The following is a 6923-nucleotide window of genomic DNA, read 5'->3' on the forward strand; positions in this document are numbered from 1 at the left end:
TCATCGACAGTGGCTACGAAGTGGGTGGTGGGTGGGCGTCGAATTTCTTCATCGTCCGCATCCCAATCCTGTTGACCATAGTCCGGCCAGGGCTCTCTCGACAAAGAGAGAGACCTTAGTGAATTCATAATGTCGCCGAAGGGCGAGTGCTGAAAGATATCCGTGGCGGTGAATTCCATGATCGGCGCCCAATCGGATTTGATTGGCAGGGGCGCGGAAGGTTCGGAGTTCGAAAAAGAGTCCGGCACCTTGGAGTCACGGGCTTCGCAGAGGATGAGGCTGGTGTTCGGCTCGATCGCCGTTGAGACTGCAGCCCCTGAGGCGGTGTCTAGCCACCCGTCCTCGATCGGCGCAGTTGGCTTCGAGCTAAGGGTCGGAGCTGATGCGGGCGCGGCCTCTAGGGTACTATTCGGCTGCAGAGCTAGGTCATACCCATCGTGACAGTGCGGAGCGCCCAGCTGTGGCTCGAATCCGTCGAAGATCAAGTCTCCGTGGATGTCGGCCGTGTAGTTCAAACTTCCAAATCTGACCTGATGGCCAGGGCGTAGCTTTCAATCTGCTCCAGATGGCCAAGCGAATTAGCCCGCAATGCAAAGCCGCCGAACACGAAGATCTGTCTGGGGAGAAAGGTCTCACCCTGGACCGCATCGTTGTTGATGATCAGAGGAGCCTTCGGGCCTAAAGGTGACGACACAAAGGAACTCTCAATGAAAGCACCAATGTCGGTGTCAAAACCGGCGGATCTCGGGTAGGGGGTCCTGAATTGTGCATCTAGGTGGATGGTAACAGGAGCCAAGGGACACAATGTTTTTACCCAGGTTCGGGCCCTCTCGATGGAGGTAAAACCCTAATCCTGCTTGATTAATATCGATGATATGGGTAGTACAAGAGTAGATCTACCACGAGATCAAAGAGGCTAAACCCTAGAAGCTAGCCTATGGTATGATTGTTGTTTGTCCTATGGACTAAAACCCTCCGGTTTATATAGACACCAGAGAGGGCTAGGGTTACACAGAGTCGGTTACAATGGGAGGAGATCTACATATCCATATTGCCAAGCTTGCCTTTCACGCCAAGGAAAGTCCCATCCGGACACGGGACGAATCTTCAATCTTGTATCTTCATAGTCCGAGAGTCCGGCTATCCGGACACCCCCTAATACAGGACTCCCTCACTCACTATCATAGAAGGATGATCGAGTTTCCTGAAACATCAAATCTGCAGCTAAACTCATCCTCTTGAATCTAAATTCATACTCACAATTTTGATTTTGCAGGTCATAAATCTGGGCTTGGAGGTGCTCGATTTTCTCATGAAGCTTGAAGATGGCCTCCCCAATGTCCTTGATGTCCAGCTTGTGGTTGTTGGTGAACTCTGTGATCATAATGTGATTGGAATCAAGTCCACGCTCCAACATCCCCTGACACTTGAAAACTTCTTGCTCCAATGCCTCGAGCCTTGCCTCCGTGCTTCCGGTCTTCCTTGGTCCCTCAGCATCGCGGATGTGCAACAACCCCTCACGCATCTCAATGGTTTGAGGGTGTTGCAGCACTACTACGAGGTAGGGGTTGATGACCTTCTCAAAGAACTGCTCCTTAGGGGCACTTGAAGACGACATGACGACCCGGATCTGTCGGAAAAACATCTCGAAACAAACACAGGAGATTTTTGCATGATACGGTGGTCAAAACCTTTGGGAGGTTATATAATGAATTTTTACCGACCAAAATACTTGTCATGTACGAGAATGGAGTCTGGAGAGTGCACGAGGTTCCCACGAGGTAGGGGTGTGCCCAGGGGGTAGGGCGAGCCCTCCACCCTTGTGGAGGCCTCGTGTCCTTCCCGGACTGCTTCTTATTTTTCTATTTTTCTAAATATTCCAAAATGGAGAAATATTGCCTTAAAAACTGTTTTGGAGTCGGTTTACTTACCGTACCACATACCTATTCCTTTTCGGGGTCTGAAACGCTCCGAAAAGTGTACCTTATGTATTCCTCCGGGGTTACGGTTTCAATAACACTGGTTTCAACATTTATGGGATTACCTGAGATATAATGTTTGATTCTTTGACCGTTCACCACCTTCGGATTTGTGCCTTCAAAGTTGTTGATTTTTATGGCACCGGAACGATAGACCTCCTCGATAACGTAAGGACCTTCCCATTTAGAGAGAAGTTTTCCTGCAAAAAATCTTAAATTAGAGTTGTATAGCAATACATAATCACCTACATTAAACTCACGCTTTTGTATCCTTTTATCATGCCATCTTTTAACTTTTTATTTAAACAACTTGGCATTATCGTAGGCTTGGGTTCTCCATTCATCGAGTGAGCTAACATCAAATAACCTCTTCTCACCGGCAAGTTTAAAATCATAATTGATCTCTTTAATATCCCAATATGCTTTGTGTTCTAGTTCGAGAGGTAAGTGACATGCTTTTCCATAAACCATTTTATACGGAGACATACCCATAGGATTTTTATATGCAGTTCTATAGGCCCATAATGCATCATCAAGTTTCTTGGACCAATTCTTTCTAGACCTATTGATAGTCTTTTGCAAAATTAATTTGAGCTCTCTATTACTCAATTCTACTTGACCACTAGACTAAGGGTGATAAGGGGATGCAATTCTATGATTAACATCATACTTAGCAAGCATTTTATGGAAAGTACCATGAATAAAATGTGAACCACCATCAGTCATTAAATATCTAGGGACTCCAAATCTTGGAAAAATAACTTCTTTAAGCATTTTAATAGAAGTGTTATGATCAACACTATTAGTTGGAATAGCTTCTACCCACTTAGTAATGTAATCAACAACAACTAAAATATGAGTATATCCATTAGAGGCAGGAAAAGGTCCCATATAGTCAAAGCCCCAAACATCAAATGGTTCAATAATGAGTGAATAGTTCATAGGAATTTCTTGACGTCTACTAATATTACCTATTCTTTGACATTCATCACATGATAAGACAAACTTACGGGCATCCTTGAAGAGAGTAGGCCAATAAAAAACCTTATGTGTAGTCCTATCTCCAGCATGGTGTCCTCCATAAGCTTCGGAGTGACACTTGCGTAGGATATGTTCCTGTTCATGCTCAGGCACACAACGTCTAATAACACCATCTACCCCTTCTTTATAAAGATGTGGGTCATCCCAAAAGTAATGCCTCAAATCATAGAAGAACTTTTTCTTTTGCTGGTATGTGAAACTAGGTGGTATAAACTTAGCAACAATGTAATTAGCATATGCAGCATACCATGGAGCAGTATGAGAAGCATTTATGACATTTAATTTCTCATCAAGAAAGCTATCATCAATAGGTAGTGGGTCATCAAGCACATTTTCTAACCTAGACAAGTTGTCTGCAACGACATTCTCAGCTCCCTTTCTATCAACGATATGTAAGTCAAATTCTTGTAGCAAGAGAACCCATCTAATAAGGCTAGGTTTAGCATCTTTCTTTTCCATAAGATATTTAATAGAAGCATGATCAGTGTGAATAGTTACTTTAGAATCAACAATATAAGGTATGAACTTATCACAAGCAAATACAACTGCTAAGAATTATTTTTCAGTAGTAGCATAATTTCTTTGAGCATTATCTAGGGTTTTACTAGCATATTGAATAATGTTTAATTTCTTATCAACTCTTTGCCCTAGAACAGAACCTACAACATAATCGCTAGCATCACACATAATTTCAAAGGGTAAATTCCAATCAGGTGGCTAAACAATAGGTGCAGAGATCAATGCTTTCTTAAGTATTTCGAATGCTTCTACACAATCATCATCAAACACAAATGGTATATCTTTTTGTAATAAATTAGTCAGAGGCCGAGAAATTTTTGAGAAGTCCTTAATGAACCTCCTATAAAATCTCGCGTGACCAAGGAAACTTCTTATACCTTTAATGTCCTTGGGGCATGGCATCTTTTCAATAGCATCAACCTTGGCTTTATCAACTTCAATACCTCTTTCAGAAACTTTATGCCCCAAGACAATACCTTCATTAACCATAATGTGGCACTTTTCCCAATTCAAGACAAGATTAGTTTCTTCACATCTCTGCAAAACTCGATCAAGGTTGCTCAACGAATCATCAAAAGAAGATCCATAGGCGGAGAAATCGTCCATGAAAACCTCGCAAATCTTTTCACAATAGTCAGAGAATATAGCCATCATGCATCTTTGAAAGGTAGCAGGTGCATTACATAAACCAAAAGGCATACCTCTATCAGCAAAAGTACCAAAAGGGCAAGTAAAAGTAGTCTTTGATTGATCCTTGGCTGACACAGGTATTTGAGAGAAACCAGAATAACCATCTAGAAAGCAAAAATGTGTATGTTTGGATAATCTTTCTAGCATTTGATCGATAAAAGGTAAGGGGTAATGGTCCTTTTTAGTGGCCTTATTTAATTTGCGGAAATCAATTACCATCCTATAACCTGTAATAATTCTTTGAGGAATCAATTCATATTTATCATTAGGAACGACAGTAATACCTCCCTTCTTAGGGACACAATGGGCAGGACTTACCCACTGACTATCAGCAACGGGATAGATTATACCTGCATCAAGGAGCTTTAATATTTCCTTTCTTACCACTTCTTTCATTTTAGGATTCAGCCATCGTTGATGATCACGAAATGGTTTAGCATCTTCTTCCAAATTTATTTTATGCTGACATAGAGTGGGACTAATGCCCTTAAGATCATCAAGAGTATAACCAATAGCAGCACGGTGCTTCTTCAGAGTTTTCAATAATCCCCCTTCCTCATGCTATGAAAGGTTAGCACTAATAATAACATGATATATCTTTTTCTCATCAAGATAAGCATATTTAAGAGTATCAGGCAACAGTTTAATCTCAAACACGGGATCACCCTTGGGTGGAGGAGGATCCCCTAGGATTTCAACATGCAAATTGTGTTTCATAATAGGTTCCTATTTAAAGAATACTTCATCTATTTCCCTTCTTTCATTCATAAACATATCATTTTCATGGTCTAGCAAATATTGTTCTAAAGGATCACTAGGAGGTACAACAATAGAGACAAGACAAATAATTTCATCCTTACTAGGTAATTCTTCTTCACGGTGTTGTTTACTAAATTTAGAGAAATTAAATTCATGAGACATATCATCTAAACCGATAGTAACAACATTCTTTTTGCAATCTATCTTAGCATTAACAATGTTCAAGAAGGGTCTAGCAAATCTAATGGGACAAAAGCTATCTTATGGGGAACCAAGAACAAGAAAATCAGAAGGATATTTAGTTTTCCCACACAAGACTTCAACATCTCTAACAATTCCCATTGGTGAAATAGTATCCCTATTGGCAAGTTTAATTATGACATCAATATCTTCTATCTCAGCAGGTGCAATATCATGCATAATTTCTTTGTATAAGGCGTAAGGTATTTCACTAGCACTAGCACCCATATCACATAAGCCATGATGACAATGATCTCCTATTTTAACAGAAATAACAGGCATGCCTACCACAGGTCTGTTTTTATCTTTAGCACAAGGTTTAGCAATTCTAGTAGTCTCATCAAGGAAATAAATAACATGCCCATCAATATTGTCAGACAAGAGATCTTTAACAATAGCAATATCAGGTTCAACTTTAATTTCTCAGGAGGTGTATAAGTTTTAATATTGATTTTACGAACCACAGTTGAAGCTTTAGCATGATCCTTTATCCTAACAGGAAAAGGTGGTTTCTTAACATAAGCGGTAGGAACAATAGGATCATTATAAGTGACAGTCTTTTCTTCAACTTTAATTGGTGCAGCTACTTTTACTTCTATGGGAGGATGATATTTAAACCACTTCTCCTTGGGGAGATCAACATAAGTAGCAAAAGATTCACAGAAAGAAGCTACTATTTCAGAGTCAAGTCCATATTTAGTGTTAAACTTACGGAAAACATCGGTATCCATAAAAGATTTAACACAATCAAACCTAGGTGTCATACCTGACTCCTTACCTTTGTCGAGGTCCCAATCTTCAGAGTTGCGTTTAATTCTTTCCAATAAATCCCATTTGAATTCAATAGTCTTCATCATAAAAGAGCCAGCACAAGAAGTATCAAGCATGAAAGCCGAGCATAAAATTTTTGAATAATCATTTCTCTTGAGAGCTCATGATTGGGGCATGAATATAACATTGATTTAAGCCTCGCCCAAGCTTGAGCGATACTTTCTCCTTCGTGAGGCCAAAAATTATATATATAATTGTGATCACGATGAACAAGATGCATAGGATAAAACTTCTGATGAAATTCCAATTTCAATCGTTTGTAGTTCCATGACCCCGTATCATCACATAGCCTATACCATGTCGATGCATCTCCCTTCAAAGATAAAGGGAAGACCTTCTTCTTAACAATATCTCCGGGTACACCTGCAAGCTTAAATAATCCACAAACTTCATCCACATATATTAGATGTTCATCAGGATGTTTTGTTCCATCTCCTAAAAAAGGATTAGATAGCAGTTTTTCTATTATACCCGAAGGAACTTCAAAGCAAGTATTTTCATTTTCATTTTCATTTTCAGTAGGTTCAGTAGGTTGAGGAGCAACTCTTTGCTCTACTGGTCGGGGTGAAGATACCCCGAACAAGCCCCTCAGAGGATTACTTTCCATAGTAACAAGTGACAGTAAATTTCAGCATGCTATATAAATGTTTCCTTACCAAATTCCACCTACCAAAGGCGCTTAACTCCCCGACAACGGTGCCAGAAAAGAGTCTTGATGACCCACAAGTATAGGGGATCTATCGTAGTCCTTTCGATAAGTAAGAGTGTCGAACCCAACGAGGAGCAGAAGGAAATGATAAGCGGTTTCCAGCAAGATATTCTCTGCAAGTACTGAAACAAGTGGTAACAGATAGTTTTGTGATA

This window comes from Triticum dicoccoides, chromosome 5A, assembly GCF_002162155.2.
Source record: "Triticum dicoccoides isolate Atlit2015 ecotype Zavitan chromosome 5A, WEW_v2.0, whole genome shotgun sequence".
NCBI classification, from domain to species: domain Eukaryota; kingdom Viridiplantae; phylum Streptophyta; class Magnoliopsida; order Poales; family Poaceae; genus Triticum; species Triticum dicoccoides.